Genomic DNA, 16824 nt, shown 5'->3' with positions numbered 1-16824 from the left:
TATTATGTAATTCAATTTTTTGTGGACATGTGTGCATATTTTTAAAAATGATGTTGCCGTGTCTGCATAAACATTTCTGAAAAAGTGACAATGATTATAAATTTTAATCATTATTTATAATGATTAATATGGGTGGTTACTTCTGAGAAGAGGATAAAGAGCAGGGGCAGGAAAAGGGGGAAATGCTCATTTTTAAAACTGTATATGCTTCTATACGAGTTAATTTTTAAAATTAAGTTTATTACTCATATTGAAGAAGATGTATTACTTACTCATTTAAATATATATGTATGTATAAAAATGTATGTATGTATGTATAAATATGGGTAGCCAAATCAAAAATAAAACTTGAATGCCTCAATTCCCTAAAAGTATATAAGTGCTCTTTTACTTATATGCTTAAAAAATACATATTATTACTTATGTGTGTGTACATATATATACACACACATATTTCTGTAGATACATATGTATACATATGAATATATATGCATACTTTCAGATTCCTTTTTTCAATATTCTCACTTAAACTTTGTATTCTTTCAAATTATTTGATGCCTGTCTCCTCCTTCCAAATTGAGGCTATTTTAACATTTACCAATCAGAAATAATACCATTATAAATATTGCAATCCACTATTCTTTACACTTTAATTTACCCAATTCAACATGTTAAGTCAAAATATTCAGAGGTCAGTTAAGAAGTCTGTTTTTTCAACTCAAAACAGTCCAATCTGCATCCCTTCTGAAGGGTAATTCCCTAACCAGCAAGAATCAGAAGGTAAAAGGCTATGAAAAATTCGAAGTAGGTGGTGGAGGGGAAACAACTAAAGTGAAAACAGACAAAGTCTAACAGTTTTAGTCATCACCCACAGATAACGATCTCTATGGCGGGAATTACAGTCAAAATAAACTAAAACACCCTCACATTCTGTCGTTCATCAAGACTGTCAGGGGCCACTGCTAAGTAATTGTGTAGCGCCTTACACCGTCCCTGCCACTGCTGTCACCTCATTTTACTGTGAGCAATTCTTGTTTTAAGGTCTGACTCCTCACCAGCCCAACAGGCCCACGAGGGCAGGGCAGGTAGGTGCTAACCACTGAGTCCGCACGCCATGCTGGACACACGGCAGGTAAGCTGTCCAATACTCTTAAAACTGGCATCAGATAAATGTCTTAAGTCCTAACCATTCTATACCTTATAAGGCTACTCAAAAGCAGGGAAGAATTAAAATTTGATAACCACAAGAAAAATAGACCTTAAAAAAAAATCCAAACTCAAAAAGTTTAAATTAACTACATCTTTTAAACAATCTTTATTATCTCTTCTGTGCTATAGGTTCATAATTGGCCTAGAGTAACTTAGTTCCCCAACTTTTCATAGCTTCACAGAGAAAAACAGAAATAGAAGAAAATATACAGCATATAACAATTTCCAATTACTAATATTCTATGCTATAATTTTACATGTAGAAGATATGAACTACTGAGTGACCTAGTTCATTACAAAGACAAAATGTAAAGAAGTGCAGAAATCTATAGGTGGTCACCTGTGTGACCCACAATATTAATGGTCAACCACGAACTTAAAAGTTAGCCTTTTATCACTGGCCAACACATTCAGAGAGAGTCCCTAAACTGATTTTCAGAAGCAAATTTAACACTTAGAAAACACATCATTAAATCTGCTGATTACATTATATTAAATTTTATTTTAGGAAAATAAATTATTTGGGAACCATTCACATTACTATTTGAGGCCATGAGCCTAAATAATCAAATAACAGTTCATACAATTTTGTATACGTCTGCAAGTGCACGTTTATAATGGATGTGTGTGTTTGTATAATATATAGTGTGTATGTATCTATTACCTGGTTTGAAATATACCCACCACTCCATTATATGTGTCCATGCACATGTCCTCTATTTATTTGTCTTCACCATTACCTAGTATAACAGCTCACAGAAGATAATAATAGCATCGGGCCCTTAGTACAGTTAAGTGGTTACGAACAAACATTTATTTATGACAAATTTTACAATGCATAAAATTCCCAATCTGCAACTCTACAAACCAATCAGTAAAAAAAAAGCCCATATGTTTGCAGCAATCATCACGACTGAAACAATGAACAAATGTCATTTTTTCCACAAAGGAAGTACTTGGCTACCTCCCTCACTGGCAAGGACTCTGGCCAAAAATAACAGTGGTTAGGCTTGTGACCTAGTATGTATGGATCTGATCTGGTCAAGCCAAAAATAGCTCTGGTCACTTATCACCTGCAGGCATTTGTTTCAGAGGCTAACTCTATCACACAGACCAAGTTAGGCAAATTACGGTGAAAACACGCAGAAATATAATGGAGCTTGAGAAAACTTAAAGCTCTTTTCAACATGATTGAAAGCTCTTTTCAATAACATTGTAGCACATGAGAATACCCAGGATACAATTATTTTGGAGAGCGAATAAGGTTAACTATTTCTTAAACTCCCTGAAAGATACGTTAAACAAACCAGCAAAACAGAATTAACACATTTACCCATTTCTGAAAGCTGGGGGAGAAACGACAAGTTACCTGTCCGTTACCTGTCCGGACGCATCGCCAGAATCCTTCCCCCCGAAAAGCTTCTTCTAAGAGGAGAAGCAGCGCTGCCTTTGGGGGGCGCCCACCTGCAGCTTGCCTGCCCCCAGCGCTGCTTCAAACTCGCGGGTTCCTTCTGGGACCCGCCTCCCCATGCTCCCCTCACACCTGTCTGGGAAGCCCTCATCGTCCTTCTGACCCTACTGGGGAAAAATCTATCAATACCACCTAAAATCTAAGTGCTTGCTGTCTACGGGCACTGCTCTAAGGACCGGATGGTACTCGCTCATTCAGCCCTCCCCAGAAAACCTGCCCAGGAGGGAGGAACCGCCCTTGACCTCTGTTTGACAGAGGAGCGAACCATGGGTCACGGAAGCAAACTTCACAGAGCTAATAAGGAGAAGCCTGTCTGCCGCGCTGAAACCCAGGCACGTGGCCTCCAGGATGTGAACTGAACACTACGCTACACTACTTCTCCATATTATTTGAAAGGGTGTCCTGCCTGAGTTGGCAATTCCTCATCTTTCACGTTTGAGCTTGAACACCACGTACTCTTGAAGCCTTTCCTGATCCCCGCGGGGGTCACCACAGTGTGTGCCAACAGCACCCTGGCTCCTCCCGCACGTGTGTGCGTGAGGTTGCTCGTTGCAGGCCTGTATCACCTGCTAAAATCATAAACGCCATGATAAACATCTATCACGGTCACCCAACATCCTGGCCTGCAGTATTTATCCATCCCTTCCCAATTTTTCACGACCAAGCTTAAATCCCAACTCTCTGAAACTTCTATGCATAAATCCAGAAAAGCAACACTTTCTTACCTTCCTACACATCCCACAGAAGTTCATCTACTCCATACTACTGTATGGAATAAAGCTTCTATGTAATGGTATTTAATTGTATCCCATTTGCCTGTTGTTACTTGTGGTCTCATTCCTTAAATTCTCGTGTAAATCTCTCTTCCGTCTCTGAGATGTTTAAGCTACCTAATGGTAGGAAAAGGGATTCCCCACATCACAAATGCAATCCTAGAGACACAGCACGTGTTCAAACGTGGTTGAATTCACATCCTTCACTAAAAACGTCTCGACTACTTTTACTCAGGCCCACTGGGAGGATGACAGTGGATGGAAACTTGAGTTGAAAATGTCTTTTCCCAGAGGAAAATGAAGCAGCCAATAACTGACCTAACTGATCAACAGAAGTGGAGTGGGGAAGTGGAGGAGGGGAGGGGGGGCGGAGAAACAAGACTCCAGGAAGCTGTCAGGAGACGCAGCCTCTCTCTCCTCTGGCCCCTTTGTCCTCCCTTGGGCTACAGACTTCACAACCGACAGGCCTCAGTTCTGGCTCAAAAATGAATTTCCATTTTACCGTGGTAGAAATCCCCGACAGACACACTCAGATACACACAATTCCAACAACCTAATTTCGTGGGGGAAAAAAAGGTTTTATCATCACTGCTGAGGAAACGGGCATGACAATCTTGTAATATTAACATTTAAGTTGCAACTACAAGTCAGCGATTCACTATTATTAACAAAAGTTCATTAAATTACGCTTATGACGATCTTACTAAAATAGCACCATTAAACAGCCTGTTGAAGTTATCTGCTGTGGAAAGAGAGGAATTCCCATCAGGCTTCCCTCAATGCTGCCCACAGAAAGGGCCTGGAATGCCCTGCTCTTACCACTTGTTAAACTTGGGGAATATACTGGAGCCACCATAGGGACGCCCTGCTTTAAGGAGTCTGGAAACTTCACAATTGTGACTCAAAAGCAGGATAATCATTTGCTGTCCAAAGAACTGATTGCGTTACAAGCGGCTGCACTTGGAGGAGAAATCCCCGGGGCCAGGACAGAAACCTAGGTAGCGACGGCAGGGGCACGCACCGAGGCATGCCACAGTCAAGCGTGAGAGCTCTCACCTCTCTCAAGAGCACATCTGCTTGGTAAAGCACGGCAAAGCATTCAGGTTTTAAATATGCAGTCATTTGGCAGTCACAGACGCTAAGACTCATGGTTTCCAATATTCATGAAGGTCTAGGACATTCAGTAATTTCTAACTTTGCCAAGAAACACATGTGAGTCCCGTGCACAGCGAAGCAGGCACACAGGGTTCACTGGGCTGGTGAGTCAGCCTGCAGACTGCCCTGCGTCCACTCCTCAAACCACCCTTTGTTGTTACGGGTGCAGGATTCCAGCAAACCCCGAGCCCTCTGATTCTCCCTTTAAAAACCTCTCTAAACTGTCCACTGTCACCAGCGGGTCCAAGCCTGCGCCTCTCACCGAGACCTCGGCCACAGCCTCCACTCAGGCCTGCGCGCCTTTCACGCCCCTCCCTGCTGGACTCCACACGCAGCCACACCTGCCACAAACGCCAGTCTGCTCCCTCACTGTATTCTCAGTTACAGCATCTTAGCCTTGTCTATTAGCACACTCTGCAATTACATTATGTTTACTTATTTGATTAATGTCTACATAGCTCTAGCAGTGGTTTTCGGCCAGGGATGTTTTTGCCCCTCAAAGGGTATCTGACAAGGTCTGGAGACTTTTTTGGTTGTCACAGTTGAGGGGGAGGGATTGGCATCTAGTGGGCAGAAGCCAGGGAGGCTGCACACATCCTACGACACACAGGACAGTCTCCCTCAGCAAAGAGTTATCCAGCCCAAACCATCATCAGTGCCGAGGCTGAGAAACCCTGCTTTAAAAGGATACATACTTGTGTGGGTATCCGAGAAAGGTTCAATATTACTTTAATCATATTCTCTACTCTTCTTTTATCCTAGTAATTATTTCCAAATGAAGTAATAAAACATAATTTGGATTACTATCTTATATTTTAATGTGATGAATGATAATACATTATAACAGTAACTACTACCATGGGGGTGAGGGGAAGCAGGCCTCCCTTCTGCACTAGAACTAAAGTACTCACATGTATTCTATTGTTAAGTATCTATGAAAAACACTGAGGCACGGAGAGGTGCAACTTCTGCTATCAATCACTTGGCTAAGGTGTGGAAAGCTGGGATTCCATCCCAGGATACCTGGATGGAAAGCTTTTCACACTGCCAGGCTACAGTTTTAACATGCAACAAACAGTGTGGTGGTTAAAAACTTTCATGGGTTCAAATCCTGGACCACCCCCTTCTTATCTCTGTGACATCAAATTACCCTCTAGACATAGCTTCCTCATCTATAAAATGGGTAAAAACAAAACAAAACAAAACAAAACCACCTGCCTCGCAAAGGTGTGTGAGATTCAGAAAAGTCAACAAGCACAAATGTTTAGTACTTAGCTTGTAGTTAACATTCATTAAAAAATTACCTATTATTATCTAATGCATATGCAAATATTGTACACCTCATCGCCCTCTGGCTTCCATGAGTACTCGAGAAAACTAATTTTGGTTTCCTGTTGAATAGGTGTACCTGAGAATTAATTTAAAAATTAAGAAAAATAAAGAAAATGTCAACTCCATCAACATCTGTACCTAATAACTTATTAACTTTTATACCTTTAAATATTATATTTAAAAAGTAAGGAAATCTATCCTTAATATATAATATTCCAAACACAAAATAAGTAGGTTTTAGTAAGCAAAATAAGGTTAACACTTAAGAAATAGTTTATATATACATATAATCTCTACATTTAGTGAACAATTTCTGAAATACCTTAATTTGAATTTGCTACTTTCCAAGTAAATTCAGTAATAAAGCTGTACATCTTACAAATCTTTACAGTAGTACTATGTACCTCTATGTATGACACTATGTCTAGATTTTTACATAAATAACACTATCTTTATTAAAAAAAAAGACTTGGTTTGGCATTTCCTTCATGGATTTAATTAGGCAATTGGTTATCCTTCTTAAGGTAAGTTGCAGTATGCATTAAGCAATCAATGACTATCACAGCCGTACGATGTATATTCACGCAAACCATTTCTGACTCAACTACTATAAAACAATCATTCAGATTTCATCGGAAAACTGGGATGTCAAATCAGTTTCTTTATGTTTGGTAAATTTAACGTATTATATGATTTCCTCAAGAGAAACATATTTTTATTTAGAAATATTCTAAATAGCAGCTCAGAGTTTAGGCTAAAATTACCAATCACATTTGTTTTTAAACAAAGGCGTTATCCACAATGACAGCCACGAGAAATCAAAAGACTAATATAATCATCATATTCAATTTATCACTGATGTCAAGAAAACAAGCCAGTAAGACCCCACAAAATGATCATACTACAAACTCATTAATAAGACTTTTCTATTTGACATAAAACTATTCCCAATAAAATCTATTAACAGCAATGACAAAATTCCTAAAATTCATCTCTTAAGATACAAGCATATTTATCTATAAAACACACAACTGATTTTCTTCTACCTGTTACACAGAAAAATTATAACTTTCATTGTTCCATTTTTCTCATATTATCTAGCTACACGGCTCTATAACACCCGTTCACTAATGATTCCAGGTTAGTAACACATTCATTTCTGGTTACAGTCTCACCTACCATATTAGATCTTTCTGAGTGTATTATTCCCATCAGCATTTATTTGACTTGCTGTTATGTCATTTCTTCTTATAACAAGGGCATACATTTGGTTTAATATGTTTACACTCTTTCCATCAAATCTTGAGTGTAAGGAATCATGAAGGGTGGGAATACATACAACATTACAATCCTTTCACTTCACATAGAGAATCCACAGGCACTTCCACAAACGTGTCTGTCACCCCCAGGGGTCTCTGCACCGTCACGTTACCAGCCATGACAGGTCAGCCAGCCCCCATGATCTGTGCCGCTGGCACACCTGAGCTCCCTGCCCTGCGCGTCACATTCTGCAGCAGCAGCAGCGTGGAGACAGAACTGCTCGCACAGGCTGTGGTCCTGGGAGTCCTCCCCCACTACCTCTCCATGGCAACGCAGCTACAGAAAAGCCAGTCCACCTCTTACGCAAATGAAAAGAGGCCACAAATGTCAGCAGTCACAACATTCACCTCTTCCCTTCCTACTTAATTTCCTTCTTAAAGTAACAGCAGTGCATTCTTCTTATTTTTTATTTCAGAACACCTTCCACCGTTTAATGGATGGGAAAGCAATTTAGGATAATCAGAGTTAAAAATCCATCCGTATGACCACTTACATAACGTAACTGAGAATCCAAAGACGGTTATGATTTGCTGAGGTTCATTTACCGAGGCAGTACCTCAGCGAGTGCCCTTTTGTATCTGGGCATCCCAGTATTTGAGATAAGCATCCTTTAAGATACGAACTATCCTGTAATTTGGCTTTCTTAGAGAGAGACACAGAGAAAAGAGAGAAAGAGAGAGGGAGACCAACCATTATGATTACCAGGAAACACTCAGCACTCAATATGCATTGTTTCTTCTGCGAGTTCATATTTATTTAGAAAAATTAAGGTTTGTTTTTACCTTTTGACCAAATAGTCAATTATCTATTAATCATGCTACAGAAGGGAAAAGCTGAACAGATTATCCTTCAATTGCTATCAGGTTTAGCTTATATTGTAATCCAACAGTTTCCTTTCCTAAATATATTTTAAAGAAAAAAATATATAATGGCTAGTTTACACTTCATATGGCTACAGAGATTGGAGAACAGGAGTAATTCTTGTCCATAAGACCATGACTAACAGCAAGTGATAAATTTTAAGATACCTTATTTTAAAATACATGTTTTAATCCATAGAATGCGACAAAATATCAAATCCTGTAAACTGTCGTCCAACGTGTGATTATTTATTAATAAGAATTCCAACTGAACTTGCACGGAGCAAGCTCCCATTGGTGGTTGATGAAGTATAAAATGTGCTTGCTTTAATATCCTCTAAAAGATGTATTTTCCAAGGAAAAACAATACAACAGAATAATCAGTAAAAAAAATTTTAAATACACCCAGGTGTGTGGAAACGCTTTTACCGTCTCATGAAAAAGGCAGTTTTAAAACTTTTTTTCTTTTTAAACATGAGGCATTTTCACGAAGGACCACTCTGGGGTGGTCAGTGCTGTCCTTCAACTAGACCGGCCCAGGGTTCTGGAAGATTCCCAAAGGCGAAGCTCTCAGAAAGAGGTATTAGTCCACAGCAGAAGTGGAGTCAAGAGGTCCTGGGCAAAGCATGAAGGTTGAAAACAGCACGTCAAATCAGTTGAACCACAGGCAGGTAGGCATTTAGCCTTTCTGAAGTTCAAGTGTAAAAGAGGGATCACAGAGAAGGATATGGCTGCAGAAGTAGGCAAGATCAGGAAGGACGAAACGCCACAGAAAGGGTCTGAGCCTTGGTCCTGAGGTATGTGGTCAGAGTACAGGATGTTAGAGAACACGTGACATGATCAGATGAAAAACTACTCAGATGATCACTCCAATTGCTTCTGGTTCTAAATGTTTAGTGGGAATTCCTCCCCCATCAAAAAAAAAAAAAGTGTGAGATAAGAACATAGGAATACCTATGCATCTCAGTGGAACAGCTGTTAAGTGCACAGAGCAAGCTACTTTAAACAGAGGTGCGAAGTGTTCTTTTTCGAAGCCTAACAGGTCAACCCAGGGTGAACCAGATCATGAGACGTGTGTCAAGAGACCAGGAATCCAGACTCAGCAGCGCCATCACTACAGCACTCTGGAGCTGTGTGAGCCTGGGCTGTCTGCCCAACTGTGGGAGTGACACCCACAAAACCTGGGAAATCCACCTCCAGCCGAAGGCTTCCATTCCAGAATATACTATCCCCAAGTAAGCTCTTGATTCAGGTTATCTGTCTCTCAGGCTAGACTTTACAGGCAAGAGCCGTATTCTATTCATTTTTATAAACTTAACATCTAGCAAAATATTTGCTCCATCAGAAATGTCCCAAAATATTTTGAAAAAATACTCTCCAGGTCCCTTTCAGCTATTAAGAGCAATGATCCTAGAATTTTATTTGAGAAGCAACTTCAAAAGAGCCAGCCAACTTGCAAGTGGGCCTAAAATGTAATTTACGTCACCAATTGCTTTCTTTCACCTTCTTTTGGCTATCTGTATTTCACTACACACAGGACTGGGAGAACGCTATTTTCAAAAAACTATAATTGTCAGAATTACTTGTAAGCACTTTATAAATGCAGTAAATGAAAATTTTACACAACGTTTTCCAAATCACCAGCAATACTGACAACTAGCACATGCTCCCAGATCAAAACCCCCTACGTTACAGCAGCATTTTGGTTTTAAATAATCTTCTTTCTACAATCCATGCATTTGGCTTATAGATTCTGTAAAAAGGGGAAAGGAATATACCCAGACATCGCAGAGATACAGAGGCATTTTTAAAAACAGACAATAGCTGTGAGAATATATCTGATCATCTGCATTCCTTCCTTCCCACACTAAAGACATGACAATCCAACATCCGGGCTTCAGGGAGTTATTAACTCAAAACCTAATATTCTTCACACTTTACAATTACAATGTAATGACTATTGATTGTTAGGAGGGATTCTGAAGAAATACCAACACCCCTCCCATCCTCCAAAAATAAATTTCATATTCACAATTCTAATCTATTTAGAAAATATAACTGAGATAACCTCTTAAAATCCCTTTTATGTCTGAGATTGTAGGATGTGCAGGTTAACTTTAAGACCATCTTCTAGACAACAGACTCATAAGCAAAACTACCAGGATGAGGAGGGCAAGGGTGAGCATAAGACCTGCTTTTAAGTTCCTAGATTACTGATTCCCAACCATTTCGAGTGTGAGGACCTCTTCTAAACAAAAAATTCTGTAGTTCTCCCAGTGATCGTAGTTATACTTTTACTATCTGGTTGATGTTGGAATCTTATCAATGATAAAAATATACAAAAGCGGGGCTTCCCTGGTGGCCTGCCTGACGATGCAGGGGACACGGGTTCGTGCCCCGGTCCGGGAGGATCCCACATGCCGCGGAGCGGCTGGGCCTGTGAGCCACGGCCGCTGAGCCTGCGCATCCGGAGCCTGTGCTCCGCAACGGGAGAGGCCACAACAGTGAGAGGCCCGCGTACCGCCAAAAAAAAAAAAAAAAAAAATACAAAAGCAACTCTTAAATGGATCTGTATTTCACTAGTCACAACAGCATCTATATTCACTGATCTAATTAAAATAAAGTATCACCAAAATACATTAAATGATCAAAAGATCATCACACCAAGTTGGATTTATCTCAGTAACGTAAAGTTAGCTTGGTATCAGAAAAATCTATCCCTACAATTCACTACACAGAAATAGTAAGGAAAAATATCACCATAGAAGTCAAAACAGTGCTAAAATTGCATATCAATTCCTACCAAAAGGCCCAGAAAGTTATAATTAGAAGATAATTTCTGAAACTTCATAAATAATATGCACAAGAAGCTAACTGCAAACGCTGTATTTAACTGCAGACTATCGGGAGCATTGCCATCTAAGTCAGGAGTTTATCAGTGATACTACTTACTACTTTGACTAGAGGTCCTGGACAATTCAATAAAATAGGAAAAGAAATTTTAAAGAGGCGTGAAAATTGTAAAGGAAGAAACAAAATCGTTTCTTTGCAGTGATGTGATAATCTAATGAGAAAACCCAAGAAAAGCAACTGAATTGTAAGAAAGAGTAAGAATTCAGTAAAGCGGCCATATACAAAGTCAACTCACAAAAACAGACAGTTTCAATGTACTTTCAAATGTACCACAAGCAAAACCAAAAATAGTACATAGAGAGAGAGAGATAAGGCAAATGTGGCAAGATGTTAACAGATGAGCATCTGAGCAAAGGAAACATGGGGATTTAAATTTTATTACTTTTAAGAATATCACACTCCTTCCATGCAAGGTTCCGTACAAGATGGGGAGTTTAGGGCTTCCCTGGTGGCGCAGTGGTTGGGAGTCCGCCTGCCGATGCAGGGGACACGGGTTCGTGCCCCGGTCCGGGGAGATCCCACATGCCGCGGAGCGGCTGGGCCCGTGAGCCATGGCCGCTGAGCCTGCGCGTCCGGAGCTTGTGCTCCGCAACGGGAGAGGCCACAGCAGTGCCAGGCCCGCATACCACAAAAAAAAAAAAAAAAAAAAAAAAAAATCTTCCAACGTTGCCCGGTTACCCTACTGGCAGTTTATTTACCCTGTTTTGCCTCCATATAAATCTGAGGGCATTTAAACTTACTTTCTGCTCTGTATTCTTCACTCTGGCTCTTTATTAACTAATCACTCTAGGTCTCAGCTTTTCTTCCGATTTTTGCACAAGATGGAGGTTAGATCTAATCTGGATCCCTAGAACCTCCCACAGCCTTTCTAATCCAACACGTGACTTCTGTTAACTAAATTGCTGAGCAATCAAATGTATAATAAAAGAAGCAAATGTTAAGTCATTCTTTCCATGAGTATTCCGCGAGGCACAGTTCCCCTAAATGATGTACTGAGACCTCCACGTCTCACTGCATCACCTTTATAAACAGCACTGGTTTAATCGGATCCTCGTCTTGGGTACGTGTTTATCTAGGTCATTTTGCTCATTTTGTGTTTAACTTACTTTGTAAGCAGGTGAACGCTTTTTAATCGTGATGATGAAATCTCATACTTCAAAACCACAATGCTGGCTGAAAGAATTCAACTTATACCCTGAAATTTGCTAACTCAGAGAATATTCCAGCTCAGAAGTCAAATACGCAACCAGAAGGATTAATGATTTCTTCTCCCCCAGACTGGGTATTTGGTGAGAGGAAAACACATAAATAAAGTGTCTGCATTGTATCCTCTGGTTTGTGGCAGCTCCTCAAATCAAGCACAGAGGTTTTCTATTTTAAACAGAAGCCACAAAAGCTAATAAAATTAATAAGAATAATTTTAATCGAAGAATCCTCTTTTCTTTCCAGTTCAGATTCCTCAAGTGTATGTTCTAATAGCCCACTGAGACTTTTGGTTTGTAACATTTATTACAACTGTAATTCTATAATAATTTAGGTAATTATTTCATACTATACTTTCCCACCAGGCAATAAGCTCTACAAGAACAGCAACCTTGTCCATCTAGTTCTGCATCGTAGTCTGACTACTTGGCATGAAGACACTCGATCTGTATTTCATGAAAGAGTACATGAAAGTACAACAGATCAAACTGAAACTAATAAAGATAAGTTTCTAAAATAGGTATTTAAAATACAAAGTATTTTTCTTAAAATTATTGCAGGATAAATACAGAAATGGAATTATTAACAGTCCTGAATCAGCTTCTCAAATGTTCAGACTTTTTAATGAACAAGAAGCAAGACATGTTTGATCAAATAATATGCTATGTCATTAAACCATGTTAATTAGAAAAGTGAAAAAAGAGGTTCCACGATAATGATTAGATTAAATGGAAATAAACCAACCACAGAACAGCATGAGAATGTTAATTATGGCAAAGTCATAGGATGCAATATCATGTTACCATTTGAAACAATGTCTAAAAGGAATACTGATGACATTGAGAAATACTAGCGACAGATACCATTAAAGGGGAGCATATGATCCTAAATGTGTTTTAAAATTTACACATATATAATTATATGTTCATATGCATGTGTGTGTAAATGTGCATGTATATAGTCTGGATACATGTATACATATACACATAGGAAATATATCAGATGGTTAGTAGTTATTTCTGGATGATACAATTATGAGTGACGACAAGTTTTGTATGTGGATCTTTCAAATTTTCAGCAATAAACGTATCAACAAATAATATTTTTTGCTAACTCTACCTACAGAGGGAGAAAGAAAGATGGACTAGGTCCTGTTCTTCCTATCCTAATTTCCACAGCATAAACGTTGGTATCAATCTAATTATTTACAGAGTCATCAGTCAAATGTGTGAACCAAATATATAATACTCTAAAATACCGCACACCGGCATCACAACTGACTAAAGGAGCATCAGATTAAAGTTAACTGAATACAGAGCAGACACTTTATACTTGCTGCTGAGAGCTAAGAGCTCTGAGTTTGAAAGCTATTAGCTTTCAAGTACAGTAGTCTCTTCTTGCAATGCAGAAAGAAAGAGAACCCATTTTTTTCTGATTTTAACAAGATGTAGCTCTTATTTCTAATGGGGAATGATGAAAAAGTACACTCTCCTTCTGTTACCCTACTTGTGAGATTCTTCACTGAAAAAAAAAAAACCTTAAATATGGAATCAGCACTATGCATCCACGTATCCATCCTAATAGTATTTATTTTGGAAAAGAACAGGAAGCCACCACATAACAGAGCTGTGTGTCTTTATCTCTTATGCTCTTATGTCATCTCTTGTTTTGTGTGGGGTTTGGGAAAACTGGGAAAGGAAAACTGGTGTTTTCTTTTCTCTCCAAACATATCCTGGCTGAAGCAGTCCATAACCCTCACACTCATCCCCCTACTGCCAACACACTAGCTTCAGTGAAGCCCTTACCTAGAGCTGTAATAGTCTGAGAATTCCCTACAGGGAATTAGAACATCTCCCCAGGGTCTGAGAACACTTCTATTGGTCTCTTGCCCCAAGACCTGCAGCATCTATTTATGTTTTCTGTTATATCCAAACATTTGGGTGAGTTTATAATTAAGAACGTTTTCCTATGATAAATCTTTTTTTTCCCAGAGCTTATAACACATTTTTATGCTATTTCTCTTTTTTTTACCCTTGGTAAACTTTATCTTCTAACTTGACCAGGAGAAACCCTCACTCTCTTCTTTTAAACAAACCATAAATTGATATCAGGAGATCTCAATGTTTAAAGAGCAGAAAATAAAATTTGACTAGACCTGCCATAGAAAATTCCAATCCACGCACAAAAAAAACTAGCACATTAGAAAGTATTTGTAATAATTTTGTATCTCATCGCAGGCAAATCAGTATTCTAAAACGTCATATACTTGAGACACATATCCTTTTAGATTTTCCCCAAAATGGGTATGTGAATTAAAGCAGCTGCACAGAGAGTCTTGTGATCTAGGGAAAAATTATAGCTGTGAAGTATAATAGGCACATGGCCTAATTATAGGAACTATACAGCTTTTCCAATAATGAAAATCAAATTACTTTAAAAACTAGATTATTTTAAATATTATTTTAAAAATGAGAATCCCCACCTCTCACTCCAAGAAACTACTGTTTGAGTATTTGTTCCAAGTCTTCATGTAACATTTCCTAACCATTTTGCATGGTTTTCAACAACTGTTACGTCAACTAAACTTCTACCTAACAAGCAGTTACCTAATCTTAATCTGGTGAAATGAGATCCTTGGGTCTCATTTTAGGACAAGAAAGGAAAGTTGAGGCAACAGTGTGCTGTGGGAATAGTAAGGGTTTTGTTTTCAGACAAACTGAGGCTCCATCCTGGCTCTGCCACCCACTGGCTATGTGACACCAGGCAAGCAACTCTACTCCCAGCCCCACACCTCAGCTTTTCCATCAAAAAACCAAACCAAAACCAAAACTCCAAATTAAAGCATACCATCTGCCTCACAAGATGGTTTTAATTCCTGAACGAGATAAGTGATGTAACATACCAGCCACTGAGGGGAAGGGCAATATCCGTCAGTCAGCTCTGCCTCCCTTCCTCTCAAATGCACACTTTATAAACTGTCAAATAACTTCACAGGCGTAAGGGTCAGACAATATCGAAACTATCTGATGTACCACGGGCAGTATATTTAGAACATTAATTTTTTAAAATGATGTTTCAGGAAGTTAAAAAGTATTCATAGGGCTTCCATGGTGGCGCAGTGGTTGAGAGTCCGCCTGCCGATGCAGGGGACACGGGTTCGTGCCCTGGTCTGGGAAGATCCCACATGCCGCGGAGCGGCTGGGCCCGTGAGCAATGGCCGCTGAGACTGCGCGTCTGGAAGCCTGGGCTCCGCAACAGGTGAGGCCACAACAGTGAGAGGCCTGCGTACCACAAAAAAAAAAAAGTGTTCATAAAAATCCACAAATATTACATCACGCTACACAAAGCTACCCCTTTAAGCATGTATCTGTCCACTTTGGGTGCTCCTGGTCAGACACATTTCATTACTCAGACCGGTGCCCTCACTAGGCAAAACAAAATCTAAAGGAAAAGAATAAACAAACACATTCATAATCTGAATGGATACGCCATGGTTTTGTTACCATCAGAAGACAGTGCTTTGTTCTAAGAGGGAAGTTTATAGCAATACAATCCTACCACAAGAAACAAGAAAAATCTCAAATAAACAACCTAACCTTATACCTAAAAGCAATTAGAGAAAGGAGAACAACAAAAACTAAGGTTAGCAGAAGGAAAGAAATCATAAATATCAGATCAGAAATAAATGAAAAAGAAACGAAGGAAACGATAGCAAAGATCAATAAAACTAAAAGCTGGTTCTTTGAGAAGATAAACAAAATTGATAAACCATTAGCCAGACTCAACAGGAAAAAAAGGGAGAAGACTCAAATCAATAGAATTAGAAATGAAAAAGGAGAAGTAACAACTGACACTGCAGAATACAAAGGATCATGAGAGATTACTACAAGCAACTGTATGCCAATAAAATGGACAACCTGGAAGAAATGGACACATTCTTAGTAAAGCACAACCTTCCAAGACTGAATCAGGAAGAAATGGAAAACATAAACAGACCAATCACAAGCACTGAAATTGAAACTGTGATTTAAAATCTTCCAACAGGGCTTCCCTGGTGGCACAGTGGTTGAGAGTCCGCCTCCCAATGCAGGGGACACAGGTTCGTGCCCCGGTCCGGGAAGATCCCACATGCCGCGGAGTGGCTGGGCCCGTGAGCCATGGCCACTGAGCCTGCGCGTCCGGAGCCTGTGCTCCGCAACAGGAGAGGCCACAACAGTGAGAGGCCCGCGTACCGCAAAAAAAAAAAAAAAAAAAATCTTCCAACAAACAAAAGGCCAGGACCAGATGGCTTCACAGGTGAATTCTATAAAACATTTACAGAAGAGCTAACACTTATACTTCTCAAACTCTTCCAAAATATAGCAGAGGGAGGAACACTCTCAAACTTATTCTATGAGGCCACCATCACCCTGATACCAACACCACACAAAGATGTCACAAAAAAAGAAAATTACAGGCCAATATCACTGATGAACATAGATGCAAAAATCCTCAACAAAATACTAGCAAACAGAATCCAGCAGCACATTAAAAGGATCATACACCATGATCAAGTGGGGTTTATCCCAGGAATGCAAGGATTCTTCAA

General features: G+C 39.4%; 1 protein-coding gene across 10 annotated transcripts in view; it reads right to left on the bottom strand.

The window, feature by feature from the left end:
* The window catches only part of HIVEP1 (HIVEP zinc finger 1), a 144297-nt gene that overhangs the window by 83041 nt on the left and 44432 nt on the right, over positions 1-16824 (bottom strand). The window lies entirely within an intron of this gene.

Source organism: Aethalodelphis obliquidens, unplaced genomic scaffold, assembly GCF_003676395.1.
Source record: "Aethalodelphis obliquidens isolate GAN/ISIS:26980383/991018 unplaced genomic scaffold, ASM367639v1 scaffold34, whole genome shotgun sequence".
NCBI lineage: Eukaryota > Metazoa > Chordata > Mammalia > Artiodactyla > Delphinidae > Aethalodelphis > Aethalodelphis obliquidens.
The sequence above is the reverse complement of the archived record's forward strand: the minus strand, read 5'-3'. Positions and strand labels throughout refer to the sequence as shown.